The sequence below is a fragment of the Amia ocellicauda genome, chromosome 14, assembly GCF_036373705.1.
Source record: "Amia ocellicauda isolate fAmiCal2 chromosome 14, fAmiCal2.hap1, whole genome shotgun sequence".
NCBI classification, from domain to species: Eukaryota; Metazoa; Chordata; class Actinopteri; order Amiiformes; family Amiidae; genus Amia; species Amia ocellicauda.
Genome location: NC_089863.1, coordinates 5,683,587 through 5,703,940, shown reverse-complemented (window position 1 = coordinate 5,703,940; position 20,354 = coordinate 5,683,587). Strand labels below are relative to the sequence as shown.

General features: G+C 44.1%; 5 non-coding genes across 5 annotated transcripts; all 5 read right to left on the bottom strand.

Moving 5' to 3' along the window:
* Nucleotides 1–3,228: 3,228 nt before the first annotated feature.
* On the bottom strand, nucleotides 3,229–3,300 carry trnae-cuc (transfer RNA glutamic acid (anticodon CUC)). The gene has a single exon. It is a non-coding gene; the product is annotated as a tRNA-Glu (tRNA).
* Nucleotides 3,301–8,258: 4,958 nt separating this feature from the next.
* On the bottom strand, nucleotides 8,259–8,330 carry trnae-cuc (transfer RNA glutamic acid (anticodon CUC)). Its single transcript has one exon. It is a non-coding gene; the product is annotated as a tRNA-Glu (tRNA).
* A 3,289-nt stretch (nucleotides 8,331–11,619) lies between these two features.
* trnae-cuc (transfer RNA glutamic acid (anticodon CUC)) lies at nucleotides 11,620–11,691 on the bottom strand. Its single transcript has one exon. It is a non-coding gene; the product is annotated as a tRNA-Glu (tRNA).
* A 3,869-nt stretch (nucleotides 11,692–15,560) lies between these two features.
* Nucleotides 15,561–15,632, bottom strand: trnae-cuc (transfer RNA glutamic acid (anticodon CUC)). The gene has a single exon. It is a non-coding gene; the product is annotated as a tRNA-Glu (tRNA).
* Nucleotides 15,633–20,013: 4,381 nt separating this feature from the next.
* Nucleotides 20,014–20,085, bottom strand: trnae-cuc (transfer RNA glutamic acid (anticodon CUC)). The gene has a single exon. It is a non-coding gene; the product is annotated as a tRNA-Glu (tRNA).
* Nucleotides 20,086–20,354: the final 269 nt, after the last annotated feature.

Here is a 20,354-nt window from a genome sequence, read left to right as displayed (position 1 = left end):
TGTCAGAAGTGAAAAACAGAAGATTGTTCACATTTTCTTCGCTTTCAATAACGATGAGCCGGTTTAATTCTTAAGTATAGGTGTAGTCAGGCTTACTTATTGCAAGGGCTTACCAGGGCTCGAGTCCCGGGGCCCCAGCCAGCGAAGGGGCCCGTCCAGCGTTGGGATTATTTTTTACAAAGTATTCTGTATCTATGTGGTCACTGCTTGTGGGTTTGCTCTTGTGTGCGCGCAGCCTTGTGTCTGTGCTGCCTGCCAGCCTGCGATGCCTTGGGGGAGGGGCGGGGGCAGAGAGACGCAGATGTTTGATGTGGGCAGGTCGAATTCCTACTGGCCAGGGTTAAAGCAAATCTATAAAATCTATGATTGTGACTGGTGCACTGACTGCGGAAGCAGGTGGACGTACTATTGTCAAGTGAATCCAAAGTTCGAAAGTTAACAAACAAAAGTATTGTAGCAAGCGGGGGTCTTTTTCCTTTAGCAGACAACAAGTATAAAGCAACGTCAGGAAGGTTTATTGGCCTTAAAAAACACAATCTAAAAGGCCCCTATCGGCTGAGACCCACGCCCAAACAATTACACTTAACTCCCTATCTCACTCTATTCTGCTCTCTATCACACAGGCGCTCGCTCCCGCATAGCATTGGCACACACTCTCTGCTTCACGCCAACTCAGCTACCCAGTCACAATCCCTTCCTCTCAATTCCTGGCCAGTCGGCAGAAGTCTTCCACATCTCATCGGCACTGGCCCTGTAGAAACCCTAGTGGAGGTGTTGCACTGTCTTTGTGATCCACTGGTGCCACGTCAGCAGCTCCTCCTGCAGTGGCCTGAGGACCGCTACCTGCCATTGCTCCTCCCCCATGGCTACCCCTAGGAACCTCTGCATCAGTACCCCTACTTGGGTAGCCAGACCAGGCCAGTGTGCTCACGGTGTCCTCCACTACTCATCTACCCAGTTATGGACCTAACTGTATGTATGAATTAATATCTATATGACTTTGCCAATCGCCGAGTGAAGGAGAATGGAGCTTGGATACGGAAGGATGTCCCCATCCCTTGTGCCGTGAAGGACTACACTGCTGGAATTGGGGGCGTCGACCTGTCCGATGCTCTGGTCGGCTACTGCCATGTCCTGCAGAAGACCATGAAGTGGTACAAGACCCTCTTTTACCACTTTGTGGACACTGCTGTCGTCAACTCCTTCATCCTGCACCAGCACCTGACCAAGGTGAAAGGGCTGGCGCATCTCACACAGTTGGCCTTCAGGGAGCGGCTGGTTGAGGAGCTGGCTGACTTTGGAGCTTCAGAGATAGCAGCACCCTTCAGTGCTGGTCCTGCCAGTACTCCGGTAGTCAGCCCTCGCCGTCGCACCTCCTCCAAACCACGACCCTCCTCTGCCTCTAGTCAAAAAATTGATTTTGAGATCAAAAATAAAAAAATCGAATGCAACATTTATAGAATTGAAAACAAATAAATGTATTGAAATCAAAAAAAAAAAAAACTTTATCAAGACTGGCCTGCAGCCCTCGTCTTTGCTTGTGATGCTGCATTTTTTGTTTTCGTCGCCAGTTTCTTTGCTTTCGATTTTTTTTCTTTCGTTTACGAGTTTTGGCGCTGTTTTGTCGTGAGGGTGGGATTTACAGGGAGGCGTGGATCATGGCTCTCCATTGGTCGAGTAGTTTTGAGTGACGGTTCTTCCTAACCCAATCAGTGAGCAGGTGGGCTGGTCTGGTGATCTCTGTGTGGGATGGTATCGACTGTCTCGGTTTAAACAGCAGCGCCGATTCAGCGACTCATTAAACACCCTGTATGCGCAGAGACCTGCAGTCAAGAGCTGCACAATCACTGGATCATGTTTATTGAATTCAAGATTATTATCGCTCTTTATATCTGTAGTGGTTTTAGTAAATCCCAGGATACAGCGATGAAGAAGTAACAAGTTTATTCCATAAAACATAAATATAGATTATAGATAAATATACATGTGAGTTTGGAGAAGCCTTTTTGCATCTTCAGATAGACAGGTTACAGTCTTATCTATTGGAAGTGATTACATCTCATTCAAATACCAGATGGTTTACCTCCTGCATAATAATGAACATAACATAACCTAAGTTTGTTGCTGATATTGGAGTGTTTGAGTAGACTGGTGCTGGTCAGCATTCTTCACGCAGCAGATGTGTATAAAATATTATTCATCACATTACTAATCTTTGCATCTTAAATAACACTCATCCCATTTGTAAGAAAGGCTTGATCACCCCCATCTGATTAAAGAACACATTTCGAACTACAGACCCATCAGCATTGTACCTGTTCTAAAAAATATTTGGAAAAATACTTACTGGCCAGTTTTTTATTTAGAATCTCAGAATCAGAATCTGAAAATCAGTTTGTCTTTTGCACAAAAAGATCGTCTTGCATCAGCCACTTTACTGCTAACTGAACACATACAAACAGCTCTCACGGACAACAAAACCAGGGATTTCCTTAAAGCCGTTGATGGTTAACCTTAATCTCCTCCTAAATTCAAACGTTTTAAGCTCAACTGGTGCTCAAACCAATGTTTCTCTAATCAAAACAAAAAAAGAATGTATATTTTAGATCCCCTTAAGTCTTCCAGCCCTCCCTCTATAGTAATCAACAACTCACAAATTACAGTAGTAACCTCTTCAATACCTTTGACTAATTCTCGATTCCCATGTCACTTATAAAGATCACATTAGTAAATTAAAGCAAGAAATAGGTTAACAATAAACTGCGGAAGTTTAACTGAACATCTTTTCCGTTCATGAATGAGTTTATTTCCAGCATTTCTTACATGCCTCCCTAGATGGTCACTCAAAGACAAATTAGCATGAAATAATACAAGCGTGCAAATAAGATTGACTTACAAAAGTGTCTCCTTGGACCCACCACTGTAATATTTCCAAGACAGCGCCAACTCTCTGACAGTGTGAGAATTCACACCTGTCTCAAGATGTATTATGAAATGCAGTATCGTCTCTCTCCCTCAATCCTTTGTAATGTGCTACCTTCTCATCCTGCATTTTGCAAGCAGCGCACATGGCCCTTCTTCTCACAATACAGCACCTCCCACCCTCATTACAAGGATTGAAACGGGAAGTCAGGAAATACATATTTGATAACATGCACTCTACTTAGCGTGAATAGATTTGATTTATTGATTTTCCATTCGCTTATGGAAGGGGCGGGAAAGAGCGAGTTCCCTGACCGGGAGTCGAACCCGGGCCGCGGCGGTGAGAGCGCCGAATCCTAACCACTAGACCACCAGGGAAGCGGTGACTTTGCTCGTGAGATAGAAAGATCCAAAATATGGAACAGATTGTGTCATTATGAACTGATGTAAGCTCCACAAGACTTCGATTATTTATTAACGTATTCATAAGGAAAGTGGCACGAGCAATGTTTTTTAAAGATCAAAAGTCACGATTATAGTTTTGTGTTGGATGGATAACGACATGCATACACGGTTCCACACTGACCTTGTCGTATAGGACTCCGAAGTTGCAGTATGCAACTCGAATAATGGATAATAAATCATTAAACACGTGTTTGATACTGTCACAGATGTTCCCAGATTCATTATTTGAAAGCGCTCGAGTGCTCTTCCTTCAGACCACTTTGAGAAAAGGCTCCTCAGATGACTTCAGACCGAAGAGTGCGCTTAAAGTAAGTTCACTTCACGACTTATTCAAATGTTTAGATGTACTGAAAAGTAGAATATTTATGTTTCTCAAGTAGCAGGTTGTATGTATGACTGTGGTTGTTTTCAAAATATACGTTATAAAAGTTCAATGATAGGCTTTTTATTCGCTGTATCGCGGAATGGTGTAAAGTTCATTTCAAAGACAATATATTGCCAGTTGGTTCATTCATGATGTAGCGAATGTATTTAAATTTGTATGTAATCTGTCAGAAGTGAAAAACAGAAGATTGTTCACATTTTCTTCGCTTTCAATAACGATGAGCCGGTTTAATTCTTAAGTATAGGTGTAGTCAGGCTTACTTATTGCAAGGGCTTACCAGGGCTCGAGTCCCGGGGCCCCAGCCAGCGAAGGGGCCCGTCCAGCGTTGGGATTATTTTTTACAAAGTATTCTGTATCTATGTGGTCACTGCTTGTGGGTTTGCTCTTGTGTGCGCGCAGCCTTGTGTCTGTGCTGCCTGCCAGCCTGCGATGCCTTGGGGGAGGGGCGGGGGCAGAGAGACGCAGATGTTTGATGTGGGCAGGTCGAATTCCTACTGGCCAGGGTTAAAGCAAATCTATAAAATCTATGATTGTGACTGGTGCACTGACTGCGGAAGCAGGTGGACGTACTATTGTCAAGTGAATCCAAAGTTCGAAAGTTAACAAACAAAAGTATTGTAGCAAGCGGGGGTCTTTTTCCTTTAGCAGACAACAAGTATAAAGCAACGTCAGGAAGGTTTATTGGCCTTAAAAAACACAATCTAAAAGGCCCCTATCGGCTGAGACCCACGCCCAAACAATTACACTTAACTCCCTATCTCACTCTATTCTGCTCTCTATCACACAGGCGCTCGCTCCCGCATAGCATTGGCACACACTCTCTGCTTCACGCCAACTCAGCTACCCAGTCACAATCCCTTCCTCTCAATTCCTGGCCAGTCGGCAGAAGTCTTCCACATCTCATCGGCACTGGCCCTGTAGAAACCCTAGTGGTGGTGTTGCACTGTCTTTGTGATGCACTGGTGCCACGTCAGCAGCTCCTCCTGCAGTGGCCTGAGGACCGCTACCTGCCAATGCTCTTCCCCCATGGCTGCCCCTAGGAACCTCCGCATCAGTACCCCTACTTGGGTAGCCAGACCAGGCCAGTGTGCCCACGGTGTCCTCCGCTGCTCATCTACCCAGTTATGGACCTAACTGTATGTATGTATATATATCTATATGACTTTGCCAATCGCCGAGTGAAGGAGAATGGAGCTTGGATACGGAAGGATGTCCCCATCCCTTGTGCCGTGAAGGACTACACTGCTGGAATTGGGGGCGTCGACCTGTCCGATGCTCTGCTTGGCTACTGCCATGTCCTGCAGAAGACCATGAAGTGGTACAAGACCCTCTTTTACCACTTTGTGGACACTGCTGTCGTCAACTCCTTCATCCTGCACCAGCACCTGACCAAGGTGAAAGGGCTGGCGCATCTCACACAGTTGGCCTTCAGGGAGCGGCTGGTTGAGGAGCTGGCTGACTTTGGAGCTTCAGAGATAGCAGCACCCTTCAGTGCTGGTCCTGCCAGTACTCCGGTAGTCAGCCCTCGCCGTCGCACCTCCTCCAAACCACGACCCTCCTCTGCCTCTAGTCAAAAAATTGATTTTGAGATCAAAAATAAAAAAATCGAATGCAACATTTATAGAATTGAAAACAAATAAATGTATCGAAAGCAAAAAAAAAAAAAAAAACTTTATCAAAACTGGCCTGCAGCCCCCGTCTTTGCTTGCGATGCTGCAATTTTGTTTTCGTCGCCCGTTTCTTTGCTTTTGCTTTTTTTCTTTCGTTTACGAGTTTTGGCGCTGTTTTGTCGTGAGGGTGGGATTTACAGGGAGGCGTGGATCTCGGCTCTCCATTGGTCCAGTAGTTTTGATTGACGGTTCTTCCTAACCCAATCTGTGAGCAGGTGGGCTGGTCTGGTGATCTCTGTGTGGGATGGTATCGACTGTCTCGGTTTCAACAGCAGCGCCGATTCAGCGTCTTGCATCTGCCAGTCGGCAGAAGTCTTCCACATCTCATCGGCACTGGCCCTGTAGAAACCCTAGTGGAGGTGTTGCACTGTCTTTGTGATCCACTGGTGCCACGTCAGCAGCTCCTCCTGCAGTGGCCTGAGGACCGCTACCTGCCATTGCTCCTCCCCCATGGCTGCCCCTAGGAACCTCTGCATCAGTACCCCTACTTGGGTAGCCAGACCAGGCCAGTGTGCTCACGGTGTCCTCCACTACTCATCTACCCAGTTATGGACCTAACTGTATGTATGAATTAATATCTATATGACTTTGCCAATCGCCGAGTGAAGGAGAATGGAGCTTGGATACGGAAAGATGTCCCCATCCCTTGTGCCGTGAAGGACTACACTGCTGGAATTGGGGGCGTCGACCTGTCCGATGCTCTGGTCGGCTACTGCCATGTCCTGCAGAAGACCATGAAGTGGTACAAGACCCTCTTTTACCACTTTGTGGACACTGCTGTCGTCAACTCCTTCATCCTGCACCAGCACCTGACCAAGGTGAAAGGGCTGGCGCATCTCACACAGTTGGCCTTCAGGGAGCGGCTGGTTGAGGAGCTGGCTGACTTTGGAGCTTCAGAGATAGCAGCACCCTTCAGTGCTGGTCCTGCCAGTACTCCGGTAGTCAGCCCTCGCCGTCGCTCCTCCTCCAAACCACGACCCTCCTCTGCCTCTAGTCAAAAAATTGATTTTGAGATCAAAAATAAAAAAATCGAATGCAACATTTATAGAATTGAAAACAAATAAATGTATTGAAATCAAAAAAAAAAAAAACTTTATCAAGACTGGCCTGCAGCCCTCGTCTTTGCTTGTGATGCTGCATTTTTTGTTTTCGTCGCCAGTTTCTTTGCTTTCGATTTTTTTTCTTTCGTTTACGAGTTTTGGCGCTGTTTTGTCGTGAGGGTGGGATTTACAGGGAGGCGTGGATCATGGCTCTCCATTGGTCGAGTAGTTTTGAGTGACGGTTCTTCCTAACCCAATCAGTGAGCAGGTGGGCTGGTCTGGTGATCTCTGTGTGGGATGGTATCGACTGTCTCGGTTTCAACAGCAGCGCCGATTCAGCGACTCATTAAACACCCTGTATGCGCAGAGACCTGCAGTCAAGAGCTGCACAATCACTGGATCATGTTTATTGAATTCAAGATTATTATCGCTCTTTATATCTGTAGTGGTTTTAGTAAATCCCAGGATACAGCGATGAAGAAGTAACAAGTTTATTCCATAAAACATAAATATAGATTATAGATAAATATACATGTGAGTTTGGAGAAGCCTTTTTGCATCTTCAGATAGACAGGTTACAGTCTTATCTATTGGAAGTGATTACATCTCATTCAAATACCAGATGGTTTACCTCCTGCATAATAATGAACATAACATAACCTAAGTTTGTTGCTGATATTGGAGTGTTTGAGTAGACTGGTGCTGGTCAGCATTCTTCACGCAGCAGATGTGTATAAAATATTATTCATCACATTACTAATCTTTGCATCTTAAATAACACTCATCCCATTTGTAAGAAAGGCTTGATCACCCCCATCTGATTAAAGAACACATTTCGAACTACAGACCCATCAGCATTGTACCTGTTCTAAAAAATACTTGGAAAAATACTTACTGGCCAGTTTTTTATTTAGAATCTCAGAATCAGAATCTGAAAATCAGTTTGTCTTTTGCACAAAAAGATCGTCTTGCATCAGCCACTTTACTGCTAACTGAACACATACAAACAGCTCTCACGGACAACAAAACCAGGGATTTCCTTAAAGCCGTTGATGGTTAACCTTAATCTCCTCCTAAATTCAAACGTTTTAAGCTCAACTGGTGCTCAAACCAATGTTTCTCTAATCAAAACAAAAAAAGAATGTATATTTTAGATCCCCTTAAGTCTTCCAGCCCTCCCTCTATAGTAATCAACAACTCACAAATTACAGTAGTAACCTCTTCAATACCTTTGACTAATTCTCGATTCCCATGTCACTTATAAAGATCACATTAGTAAATTAAAGCAAGAAATAGGTTAACAATAAACTGCGGAAGTTTAACTGAACATCTTTTCCGTTCATGAATGAGTTTATTTCCAGCATTTCTTACATGCCTCCCTAGATGGTCACTCAAAGACAAATTAGCATGAAATAATACAAGCGTGCAAATAAGATTGACTTACAAAAGTGTCTTTTTGGACCCACCACTGTAATATTTCCAAGACAGCGCCAACTCTCTGACAGTGTGAGAATTCACACCTGTCTCAAGATGTATTATGAAATGCAGTATCATCTCTCTCCCTCAATCCTTTGTAATGTGCTACCTTCTCATCCTGCATTTTGCAAGCAGCGCACATGGCCCTTCTTCTCACAATACAGCACCTCCCACCCTCATTACAAGGATTGAAACGGGAAGTCAGGAAATACATATTTGATAACATGCACTCTACTTAGCGTGAATAGATTTGATTTATTGATTTTCCATTCGTTTATGGAAGGGGTGGGAAAGAGCGAGTTCCCTGACCGGGAGTCGAACCCGGGCCGCGGCGGTGAGAGCGCCGAATCCTAACCACTAGACCACCAGGGAAGCGGTGACTTTGCTCGTGAGATAGAAAGATCCAAAATATGGAACAGATTGTGTCATTATGAACTGATGTAAGCTCCACAAGACTTCGATTATTTATTAACGTATTCATAAGGAAAGTGGCACGAGCAATGTTTTTTAAAGATCAAAAGTCACGATTATAGTTTTGTGTTGGATGGATAACGACATGCATACACGGTTCCACACTGACCTTGTCGTATAGGACTCCGAAGTTGCAGTATGCAACTCGAATAATGGATAATAAATCATTAAACACGTGTTTGATACTGTCACAGATGTTCCCAGATTCATTATTTGAAAGCGCTCGAGTGCTCTTCCTTCAGACCACTTTGAGAAAAGGCTCCTCAGATGACTTCAGACCGAAGAGTGCGCTTAAAGTAAGTTCACTTCATGACTTATTCAAATGTTTAGATGTACTGAAAAGTAGAATATTTATGTTTCTCAAGTAGCAGGTTGTATGTATGACTGTGGTTGTTTTCAAAATATACGTTATAAAAGTTCAATGATAGGCTTTTTATTCGCTGTATCGCGGAATGGTGTAAAGTTCATTTCAAAGACAATATATTGCCAGTTGGTTCATTCATGATGTAGCGAATGTATTTAAATTTGTATGTAATCTGTCAGAAGTGAAAAACAGAAGATTGTTCACATTTTCTTCGCTTTCAATAACGATGAGCCGGTTTAATTCTTAAGTATAGGTGTAGTCAGGCTTACTTATTGCAAGGGCTTACCAGGGCTCGAGTCCCGGGGCCCCAGCCAGCGAAGGGGCCCGTCCAGCGTTGGGATTATTTTTTACAAAGTATTCTGTATCTATGTGGTCACTGCTTGTGGGTTTGCTCTTGTGTGCGCGCAGCCTTGTGTCTGTGCTGCCTGCCAGCCTGCGATGCCTTGGGGGAGGGGCGGGGGCAGAGAGACGCAGATGTTTGATGTGGGCAGGTCGAATTCCTACTGGCCAGGGTTAAAGCAAATCTATAAAATCTATGATTGTGACTGGTGCACTGACTGCGGAAGCAGGTGGACGTACTATTGTCAAGTGAATCCAAAGTTCGAAAGTTAACAAACAAAAGTATTGTAGCAAGCGGGGGTCTTTTTCCTTTAGCAGACAACAAGTATAAAGCAACGTCAGGAAGGTTTATTGGCCTTAAAAAACACAATCTAAAAGGCCCCTATCGGCTGAGACCCACGCCCAAACAATTACACTTAACTCCCTATCTCACTCTATTCTGCTCTCTATCACACAGGCGCTCGCTCCCGCATAGCATTGGCACACACTCTCTGCATCACGCCAACTCAGCTACCCAGTCACAATCCCTTCCTCTCAATTCCTTGCCAGTCGGCAGAAGTCTTCCACATCTCATCGGCACTGGCCCTGTAGAAACCCTAGTGGTGGTGTTGCACTGTCTTTGTGATGCACTGGTGCCACGTCAGCAGCTCCTCCTGCAGTGGCCTGAGGACCGCTACCTGCCAATGCTCTTCCCCCATGGCTGCCCCTAGGAACCTCCGCATCAGTACCCCTACTTGGGTAGCCAGACCAGGCCAGTGTGCCCACGGTGTCCTCCGCTGCTCATCTACCCAGTTATGGACCTAACTGTATGTATGTATATATATCTATATGACTTTGCCAATCGCCGAGTGAAGGAGAATGGAGCTTGGATACGGAAGGATGTCCCCATCCCTTGTGCCGTGAAGGACTACACTGCTGGAATTGGGGGCGTCGACCTGTCTGATGCTCTGCTTGGCTACTGCCATGTCCTGCAGAAGACCATGAAGTGGTACAAGACCCTCCTTTACCACTTTGTGGACACTGCTGTCGTCAACTCCTTCATCCTGCACCAGCACCTGACCAAGGTGAAAGGGCTGGCGCATCTCACACAGTTGGCCTTCAGGGAGCGGCTGGTTGAGGAGCTGGTTATTATCGTTCTTTATATCTGTTGTGGTTTTAGTAAATCCCAGGATACAGCGATGAAGAAGTAACAAGTTTATTCCATAAAACATAAATATAGATTATAGATAAATATACATGTGAGTTTGGAGAAGCCTTTTTGCATCTTCAGATAGACAGGTTACAGTCTTATCTATTGGAAGTGATTACATCTCATTCAAATACCAGATGGTTTACCTCCTGCATAATAATGAACATAACATAACCTAAGTTTGTTGCTGATATTGGAGTGTTTGAGTAGACTGGTGCTGGTCAGCATTCTTCACGCAGCAGATGTGTATAAAATATTATTCATCACATTACTAATCTTTGCATCTTAAATAACACTCATCCCATTTGTAAGAAAGGCTTGATCACCCCCATCTGATTAAAGAACACATTTCGAACTACAGACCCATCAGCATTGTACCTGTTCTAAAAAATATTTGGAAAAATACTTACTGGCCAGTTTTTTATTTAGAATCTCAGAATCAGAATCTGAAAATCAGTTTGTCTTTTGCACAAAAAGATCGTCTTGCATCAGCCACTTTACTGCTAACTGAACACATACAAACAGCTCTCACGGACAACAAAACCAGGGATTTCCTTAAAGCCGTTGATGGTTAACCTTAATCTCCTCCTAAATTCAAACGTTTTAAGCTCAACTGGTGCTCAAACCAATGTTTCTCTAATCAAAACAAAAAAAGAATGTATATTTTACATCCCCTTAAGTCTTCCAGCCCTCCCTCTATAGTAATCAACAACTCACAAATTACAGTAGTAACCTCTTCAATACCTTTGACTAATTCTCGATTCCCATGTCACTTATAAAGATCACATTAGTAAATTAAAGCAAGAAATAGGTTAACAATAAACTGCGGAAGTTTAACTGAACATCTTTTCCGTTCATGAATGAGTTTATTTCCAGCATTTCTTACATGCCTCCCTAGATGGTCACTCAAAGACAAATTAGCAGCCGTCAGGAAATAATACAAGCGTGCAAATAAGATTGACTTACAAAAGTGTCTCCTTGGACCCACCACTGTAATATTTCCAAGACAGCGCCAACTCTCTGACAGTGTGAGAATTCACACCTGTCTCAAGATGTATTATGAAATGCAGTATCGTCTCTCTCCCTCGATCCTTTGTAATGTGCTACCTTCGCATCCTGCATTTTGCAAGCAGCGCACATGGCCCTTCTTCTCACAATACAGCACCTCCCACCCTCATTACAAAGATTGAAACGGGAAGTCAGGAAATACATATTTGATAACATGCACTCTACTTAGCGTGAATAGATTTGATTTATTGATTTTCCATTCGCTTATGGAAGGGGCGGGAAAGAGCGAGTTCCCTGACCGGGAATCGAACCCGGGCCGCGGCGGTGAGAGCGCCGAATCCTAACCACTAGACCACCAGGGAAGCGGTGACTTCGCTCGTGAGATAGAAAGATCCAAAATATGGAACAGATTGTGTCATTATGAACTGATGTAAACTCCACAAGACTTCGATTATTTATTAACGTATTTATAAGGAAAGTGGCACGAGCAATGTTTTTTAAAGATCAAAAGTCACGATTATAGTTTTGTGTTGGATGGATAACGACATGCATACACGGTTCCACACTGACCTTGTCGTATAGGACTCCGAAGTTGCAGTATGCAACTCGAATAATGGATAATAAATCATTAAACACGTGTTTGATACTGTCACAGATGTTCCCAGATTCATTATTTGAAAGCGCTCGAGTGCTCTTCCTTCAGACCACTTTGAGAAAAGGCTCCTCAGATGACTTCAGACCGAAGAGTGCGCTTAAAGTAAGTTCACTTCACGACTTATTCAAATGTTTAGATGTACTGAAAAGTAGAATTTTTATGTTTCTCAAGTAGCAGGTTGTATGTATGACTGTGGTTGTTTTCAAAATATACGTTATAAAAGTTCAATGATAGGCTTTTTATTCGCTGTATCGCGGAATGGTGTAAAGTTCATTTCAAAGACAATATATTGCCAGTTGGTTCATTCATGATGTAGCGAATGTATTTAAATTTGTATGTAATCTGTCAGAAGTGAAAAACAGAAGATTGTTCACATTTTCTTCGCTTTCAATAACGATGAGCCGGTTTAATTCTTAAGTATAGGTGTAGTCAGGCTTACTTATTGCAAGGGCTTACCAGGGCTCGAGTCCCGGGGCCCCAGCCAGCGAAGGGGCCCGTCCAGCGTTGGGATTATTTTTTACAAAGTATTCTGTATCTATGTGGTCACTGCTTGTGGGTTTGCTCTTGTGTGCACGCAGCCTTGTGTCTGTGCTGCCTGCCAGCCTGCGATGCCTTGGGGGAGGGGCGGGGGCAGAGAGACGCAGATGTTTGATGTGGGCAGGTCGAATTCCTACTGGCCAGGGTTAAAGCAAATCTATAAAATCTATGATTGTGACTGGTGCACTGACTGCGGAAGCAGGTGGACGTACTATTGTCAAGTGAATCCAAAGTTCGAAAGTTAACAAACAAAAGTATTGTAGCAAGCGGGGGTCTTTTTCCTTTAGCAGACAACAAGTATAAAGAAACGTCAGGAAGGTTTATTGGCCTTAAAAAACACAATCTAAAAGGCCCCTATCGGCTGAGACCCACGCCCAAACAATTACACTTAACTCCCTATCTCACTCTATTCTGCTCTCTATCACACAGGCGCTCGCTCCCGCATAGCATTGGCACACACTCTCTGCTTCACGCCAACTCAGCTACCCAGTCACAATCCCTTCCTCTCAATTCCTTGCCAGTCGGCAGAAGTCTTCCACATCTCATCGGCACTGGCCCTGTAGAAACCCTAGTGGAGGTGTTGCACTGTCTTTGTGATCCACTGGTGCCACGTCAGCAGCTCCTCCTGCAGTGGCCTGAGGACCGCTACCTGCCATTGCTCCTCCCTCATGGCTGCCCCTAGGAACCTCTGCATCAGTACCCCTACTTGGGTAGCCAGACCAGGCCAGTGTGCCCACGGTGTCCTCCGCTGCTCATCTACCCAGTTATGGACCTAACTGTATGTATGTATATATATCTATATGACTTTGCCAATCGCCGAGTGAAGGAGAATGGAGCTTGGATACGGAAGGATGTCCCCATCCCTTGTGCCGTGAAGGACTACACTGCTGGAATTGGGGGCGTCGACCTGTCCGATGCTCTGGTCGGCTACTGCCATGTCCTGCAGAAGACCATGAAGTGGTAGAAGACCCTCTTTTACCACTTTGTGGACACTGCTGTCGTCAACTCCTTCATCCTGCACCAGCACCTGACCAAGGTGAAAGGGCTGGCGCATCTCACACAGTTGGCCTTCAGGGAGCGGCTGGTTGAGGAGCTGGCTGACTTTGGAGCTTCAGAGATAGCAGCACCCTTCAGTGCTGGTCCTGCCAGTACTCCGGTAGTCAGCCCTCGCCGTCGCACCTCCTCCAAACCACGACCCTCCTCTGCCTCTAGTCAAAAAATTGATTTTGAGATCAAAAATAAAAAAATCGAATGCAACATTTATAGAATTGAAAACAAATAAATGTATTGAAATCAAAAAAAAAAAAAACTTTATCAAGACTGGCCTGCAGCCCTCGTCTTTGCTTGTGATGCTGCATTTTTTGTTTTCGTCGCCAGTTTCTTTGCTTTCGATTTTTTTTCTTTCGTTTACGAGTTTTGGCGCTGTTTTGTCGTGAGGGTGGGATTTACAGGGAGGCGTGGATCATGGCTCTCCATTGGTCGAGTAGTTTTGAGTGACGGTTCTTCCTAACCCAATCAGTGAGCAGGTGGGCTGGTCTGGTGATCTCTGTGTGGGATGGTATCGACTGTCTCGGTTTAAACAGCAGCGCCGATTCAGCGACTCATTAAACACCCTGTATGCGCAGAGACCTGCAGTCAAGAGCTGCACAATCACTGGATCATGTTTATTGAATTCAAGATTATTATCGCTCTTTATATCTGTAGTGGTTTTAGTAAATCCCAGGATACAGCGATGAAGAAGTAACAAGTTTATTCCATAAAACATAAATATAGATTATAGATAAATATACATGTGAGTTTGGAGAAGCCTTTTTGCATCTTCAGATAGACAGGTTACAGTCTTATCTATTGGAAGTGATTACATCTCATTCAAATACCAGATGGTTTACCTCCTGCATAATAATGAACATAACATAACCTAAGTTTGTTGCTGATATTGGAGTGTTTGAGTAGACTGGTGCTGGTCAGCATTCTTCACGCAGCAGATGTGTATAAAATATTATTCATCACATTACTAATCTTTGCATCTTAAATAACACTCATCCCATTTGTAAGAAAGGCTTGATCACCCCCATCTGATTAAAGAACACATTTCGAACTACAGACCCATCAGCATTGTACCTGTTCTAAAAAATATTTGGAAAAATACTTACTGGCCAGTTTTTTATTTAGAATCTCAGAATCAGAATCTGAAAATCAGTTTGTCTTTTGCACAAAAAGATCGTCTTGCATCAGCCACTTTACTGCTAACTGAACACATACAAACAGCTCTCACGGACAACAAAACCAGGGATTTCCTTAAAGCCGTTGATGGTTAACCTTAATCTCCTCCTAAATTCAAACGTTTTAAGCTCAACTGGTGCTCAAACCAATGTTTCTCTAATCAAAACAAAAAAAGAATGTATATTTTAGATCCCCTTAAGTCTTCCAGCCCTCCCTCTATAGTAATCAACAACTCACAAATTACAGTAGTAACCTCTTCAATACCTTTGACTAATTCTCGATTCCCATGTCACTTATAAAGATCACATTAGTAAATTAAAGCAAGAAATAGGTTAACAATAAACTGCGGAAGTTTAACTGAACATCTTTTCCGTTCATGAATGAGTTTATTTCCAGCATTTCTTACATGCCTCCCTAGATGGTCACTCAAAGACAAATTAGCAGCCGTCAGGAAATAATACAAGCGTGCAAATAAGATTGACTTACAAAAGTGTCTCCTTGGACCCACCACTGTAATATTTCCAAGACAGCGCCAACTCTCTGACAGTGTGAGCATCCACACCTGTCTCAAGATGTATTATGAAATGCAGTATCGTCTCTCTCCCTCAATCCGTTGTAATGTGCTACCTTCGCATCCTGCATTTTGCAAGCAGCGCACATGGCCCTTCTTCTCACAATACAGCACCTCCCACCCTCATTACAAAGATTGAAACGGGAAGTCAGGAAATACATATTTGATAACATGCACTCTACTTAGCGTGAATAGATTTGATTTATTGATTTTCCATTCGTTTATGGAAGGGGCGGGAAAGATAGTTCCCTGACCGGGAATCGAACCCGGGCCGCGGCGGTGAGAGCGCCGAATCCTAACCACTAGACCACCAGGGAAGCGGTGACTTCGCTCGTGAGATAGAAAGATCCAAAATATGGAACAGATTGTGACATTATGAACTGATGTAAGCTCCACAAGACTTCAATTATTTATTAACGTATTAATAAGGAAAGTGGCACGAGCAATGTTTTTTAAAGATCAAAAGTCACGATTATAGTTTTGTGTTGGATGGATAACGACATGCATAAACGGTTCCACACTGACCTTGTCGTATAGGACTCCGAAGTTGCAGTATGCAACTCGAATAATGGATAATAAATCATTAAACACGTGTTTGATACTGTCACAGATGTTCCCAGATTCATTATTTGAAAGCGCTCGAGTGCTATTCCTTCAGACCACTTTGAGAAAAGGCTCCTCAGATGACTTCAGACCGAAGAGTGCGCTTAAAGTAAGTTCACTTCACGACTTATTCAAATGTTTAGATGTACTGAAAAGTAGAATATTTATGTTTCTCAAGTAGCAGGTTGTATGTATGACTGTGGTTGTTTTCAAAATATACGTTATAAAAGTTCAATGATAGGCTTTTTATTCGCTGTATCGCGGAATGGTGTAAAGTTCATTTCAAAGACAATATATTGCCAGTTGGTTCATTCATGATGTAGCGAATGTATTTAAATTTGTATGTAATCTGTCAGAAGTGAAAAACAGAAGATTGTTCACATTTTCTTCGCTTTCAATAACGATGAGCCGGTTTAATTCTTAAGTATAGGTGTAGTCAGGCTTACTTATTGCAAGGGCTTACCAGGGCTCGAGTCCCGGGGCCCCAGCCAGCGAAGGGGCCCGTCCAGCGTTGGGATTATTTTTTACAAAGTATTCTGTATCTATGTGGTCACTGCTTGTGGGTTTGCTCTTGTGTGCGCGCAGCCTTGTGTCTGTGCTGCCTGCCAGCCTGCGATGCCTTGGGGGAGGGGCGGGGGCAGAGAGACGCAGATGTTTGATGTGGGCAGGTCGAATTCCTACTGGCCAGGGTTAAAGCAAATCTATAAAATCTATGATTGTGACTGGTGCACTGACTGCGGAAGCAGGTGGACGTACTATTGTCAAGTGAATCCAAAGTTCGAAAGTTAACAAACAAAAGTATTGTAGCAAGCGGGGGTCTTTTTCCTTTAGCAGACAACAAGTATAAAGCAACGTCAGGAAGGTTTATTGGCCTTAAAAAACACAATCTAAAAGGCCCCTATCGGCTGAGACCCACGCCCAAACAATTACACTTAACTCCCTATCTCACTCTATTCTGCTCTCTATCACACAGGCGCTCGCTCCCGCATAGCATTGGCACACACTCTCTGCTTCACGCCAACTCAGCTACCCAGTCACAATCCCTTCCTCTCAATTCCTGGCCAGTCGGCAGAAGTCTTCCACATCTCATCGGCACTGGCCCTGTAGAAACCCTAGTGGTGGTGTTGCACTGTCTTTGTGATGCACTGGTGCCACGTCAGCAGCTCCTCCTGCAGTGGCCTGAGGACCGCTACCTGCCAATGCTCTTCCCCCATGGCTGCCCCTAGGAACCTCCGCATCAGTACCCCTACTTGGGTAGCCAGACCAGGCCAGTGTGCCCACGGTGTCCTCCGCTGCTCATCTACCCAGTTATGGACCTAACTGTATGTATGTATATATATCTATATGACTTTGCCAATCGCCGAGTGAAGGAGAATGGAGCTTGGATACGGAAGGATGTCCCCATCCCTTGTGCCGTGAAGGACTACACTGCTGGAATTGGGGGCGTCGACCTGTCCGATGCTCTGCTTGGCTACTGCCATGTCCTGCAGAAGACCATGAAGTGGTACAAGACCCTCTTTTACCACTTTGTGGACACTGCTGTCGTCAACTCCTTCATCCTGCACCAGCACCTGACCAAGGTGAAAGGGCTGGCGCATCTCACACAGTTGGCCTTCAGGGAGCGGCTGGTTGAGGAGCTGGCTGACTTTGGAGCTTCAGAGATAGCAGCACCCTTCAGTGCTGGTCCTGCCAGTACTCCGGTAGTCAGCCCTCGCCGTCGCACCTCCTCCAAACCACGACCCTCCTCTGCCTCTAGTCAAAAAATTGATTTTGAGATCAAAAATAAAAAAATCGAATGCAACATTTATAGAATTGAAAACAAATAAATGTATCGAAAGCAAAAAAAAAAAAAAAACTTTATCAAAACTGGCCTGCAGCCCCCGTCTTTGCTTGCGATGCTGCAATTTTGTTTTCGTCGCCCGTTTCTTTGCTTTTGATTTTTTTCTTTCGTTTACGAGTTTTGGCGCTGTTTTGTCGTGAGGGTGGGATTTACAGGGAGGCGTGGATCTCGGCTCTCCATTGGTCCAGTAGTTCTGAGTGACGGTTCTTCCTAACCCAATCAGTGAGCAGGTGGGCTGGTCTGGTGATCTCTGTGTGGGATGGTATCGACTGTCTCGGTTTCAACAGCAGCGCCGATTCAGCGTCTTGCATCTGCCAGTCGGCAGAAGTCTTCCACATCTCATCGGCACTGGCCCTGTAGAAACCCTAGTGGTGGTGTTGCACTGTCTTTGTGATGCACTGGTGCCACGTCAGCAGCTCCTCCTGCAGTGGCCTGAGGACCGCTACCTGCCAATGCTCTTCCCCCATGGCTGCCCCTAGGAACCTCCGCATCAGTACCCCTACTTGGGTAGCCAGACCAGGCCAGTGTGCCCACGGTGTCCTCCGCTGCTCATCTACCCAGTTATGGACCTAACTGTATGTATGTATATATATCTATATGACTTTGCCAATCGCCGAGTGAAGGAGAATGGAGCTTGGATACGGAAGGATGTCACCATCCCTTGTGCCGTGAAGGACTACACTGCTGGAATTGGGGGCGTCGACCTGTCCAATGCTCTGCTTGGCTACTGCCATGTCCTGCAGAAGACCATGAAGTGGTACAAGACCCTCCTTTACCACTTTGTGGACACTGCTGTCGTCAACTCCTTCATCCTGCACCAGCACCTGACCAAGGTGAAAGGGCTGGCGCATCTCACACAGTTGGCCTTCAGGGAGCGGCTGGTTGAGGAGCTGGTTATTATCGTTCTTTATATCTGTTGTGGTTTTAGTAAATCCCAGGATACAGCGATGAAGAAGTAACAAGTTTATTCCATAAAACATAAATATAGATTATAGATAAATATACATGTGAGTTTGGAGAAGCCTTTTTGCATCTTCAGATAGACAGGTTACAGTCTTATCTATTGGAAGTGATTACATCTCATTCAAATACCAGATGGTTTACCTCCTGCATAATAATGAACATAACATAACCTAAGTTTGTTGCTGATATTGGAGTGTTTGAGTAGACTGGTGCTGGTCAGCATTCTTCACGCAGCAGATGTGTATAAAATATTATTCATCACATTACTAATCTTTGCATCTTAAATAACACTCATCCCATTTGTAAGAAAGGCTTGATCACCCCCATCTGATTAAAGAACACATTTCGAACTACAGACCCATCAGCATTGTACCTGTTCTAAAAAATATTTGGAAAAATACTTACTGGCCAGTTTTTTATTTAGAATCTCAGAATCAGAATCTGAAAATCAGTTTGTCTTTTGCACAAAAAGATCGTCTTGCATCAGCCACTTTACTGCTAACTGAACACATACAAACAGCTCTCACGGACAACAAAACCAGGGATTTCCTTAAAGCCGTTGATGGTTAACCTTAATCTCCTCCTAAATTCAAACGTTTTAAGCTCAACTGGTGCTCAAACCAATGTTTCTCTAATCAAAACAAAAAAAGAATGTATATTTTAGATCCCCTTAAGTCTTCCAGCCCTCCCTCTATAGTAATCAACAACTCACAAATTACAGTAGTAACCTCTTCAATACCTTTGACTAATTCTCGATTCCCATGTCACTTATAAAGATCACATTAGTAAATTAAAGCAAGAAATAGGTTAACAATAAACTGCGGAAGTTTAACTGAACATCTTTTCCGTTCATGAATGAGTTTATTTCCAGCATTTCTTACATGCCTCCCTAGATGGTCACTCAAAGACAAATTAGCATGAAATAATACAAGCGTGCAAATAAGATTGACTTACAAAAGTGTCTCCTTGGACCCACCACTGTAATATTTCCAAGACAGCGCCAACTCTCTGACAGTGTGAGAATTCACACCTGTCTCAAGATGTATTATGAAATGCAGTATCGTCTCTCTCCCTCAATCCTTTGTAATGTGCTACCTTCGCATCCTGCATTTTGCAAGCAGCGCACATGGCCCTTCTTCTCACAATACAGCACCTCCCACCCTCATTACAAGGATTGAAACGGGAAGTCAGGAAATACATATTTGATAACATGCACTCTACTTAGCGTGATTAGTGCTCGTTTTGATTTATTGATTTTCCATTCGTTTATGGATGGGGCGGGAAAAAGCGAGTTCCCTGACCGGGAATCGAACCCGGGCCGCGGCGGTGAGAGCGCCGAATCCTAACCACTAGACCACCAGGGAAGCGGTGACTTTGCTCGTGAGATAGAAAGATCCAAAATATGGAACAGATTGTGTCATTATGAACTGATGTAAGCTCCACAAGACTTCGATTATGTATTAACGTATTCATAAGGAAAGTGGCACGAGCAATGTTTTTTAAAGATCAAAAGTCACGATTATAGTTTTGTGTTGGATGGATAACGACATGCATACACGGTTCCACACTGACCTTGTCGTATAGGACTCCGAAGTTGCAGTATGCAACTCGAATAATGGATAATAAATCATTA